The following is a 1,736-nucleotide window of genomic DNA, read 5'->3' as shown; positions in this document are numbered from 1 at the left end:
GCTGTTCTACTCCACAGCAGGATGTCTAGAGTTAACCGTATCCTACCATATTTTCCAAAAAAGGCTAAAAAGAAGGATTCTGAATATTGCAACCACAGAGAACTAATAAATAATAACTACACAAGGTAACAGAGAGAGTCAATGTCTTGCTTTCACCATTACACAAGGTACATATGCATGGATTAAAATGTCCCACTCTACTCTTTAATTGTATATCTTTACTAGAGAGCAAATTGGTTTTAAGGACATAGAAATAAACAATGCTGAAGTTCATGTGAGACCAGGAAATGCTCTGCATTTCCAAAGATATTTTGAGAAATCCAAACTACATTGGACGCATCACGCTCTCTGATTTGAAATTTCACTCAAACTCTAGGGACCTGCTTCCACGTGGATGAGTGGAAGAGAACAGAGAACCTGAAGTAAACCCACACGCCTCATACCACCTGATGCTGGATGAAATACACAATGATGAGTAATGGGGAAAGAACTCCCTTTTCAATAGTCTTGGGATAAGTGGCGAGCCATATGCAGAAGAGTAAGTAACACTAGGCCTCTACTTCTCACCATGTACCAAAGTTCACTCAGATGAATGAAAGATATAAATGGAAGACCTCAAAGTACAAAAATCCTACAAGAGACCCTAGGAAATACCCTTCCTGACATCAGCTTTGACAAAGCATTTATATGCCTAAGACCCCCGCATGACACTGCAACAACAGCAATAATCGACATGTGGGACATAATACTCTAAAGAGCCACCACACAACACAAGAAATTACCCACAGAGTAGACAGACGACATACAGGATGAGAGAAAATGTTCCCAAACTATGCACCTGACCAAGGTTCTAATGTCCAGAATCTACCTTAAAGACCTTACACAAATCAATTAGCAAAACCCCCCTAATAATTAATAGGCAAGGGATATAAACACACACTTCTCGAAAGATGATGTATGAGCAACCAACACATTGAAAATATGTTCAAACTAATTGTCAGAGAAATAGAAATCAAAAGCACAATGAGATATATCTCACGCTGGTCAGAATGGGGATTACACAGTTTAAAAAAAATAGGACACTGGTGAGGCAGCAGAGAAAGGGGACACTGGTCCACTTTTGGTGAAAATGCAAAGTAGTTCAGACACCATGGAAAGCACTTAGGAGATTGCTCAAAGAACTTGAACCAGAACTACCATCTGACCCAGCAATCCCACCACTGGGGTATACACAGAGGAAAATAAATCCTTCTGTCCAAAACACGCATGCACACAAATGGTCATGGCAGCAGTATTTACAATGGCAAACACATGAAATCAGCCTAGGTACCCGTCAACAGTGGATCAGAAAACGAAAATGTGGTACATATATACCACAAAAAACTAGGCAGGAATTAAAAGAAAAAAGAAGGAAATCATGTCCTTGGCAGCAACATGAAAGAAGCTGGAGGCCATTATCTAAAGAGAAATAAGGAAAAAACAGAACACCAAATGCCACATGTTCTCACTTACGAGGTGGAGCTAACATTGAATACACCCTACCGTAAAAGTGAAAACAACAGACACTGGTGACTATCAGATGAAAAACGAAGAAGGGATGAGGTATGTGCTGAAGACCTACCTGGTGGGTCCACCCACTGCCTGCATGATAAGGTTGCTTAGACCCCAAGTCTCAGTGTCATGCAATATACTAAAGGCAGTAACTAATCTGCGTTTGTACCCTTTAGTCGATAATA

This window comes from Piliocolobus tephrosceles, unplaced genomic scaffold, assembly GCF_002776525.5.
Source record: "Piliocolobus tephrosceles isolate RC106 unplaced genomic scaffold, ASM277652v3 unscaffolded_1291, whole genome shotgun sequence".
NCBI classification, from domain to species: Eukaryota; Metazoa; Chordata; class Mammalia; order Primates; family Cercopithecidae; genus Piliocolobus; species Piliocolobus tephrosceles.
This window is presented reverse-complemented; position numbering follows the sequence as displayed.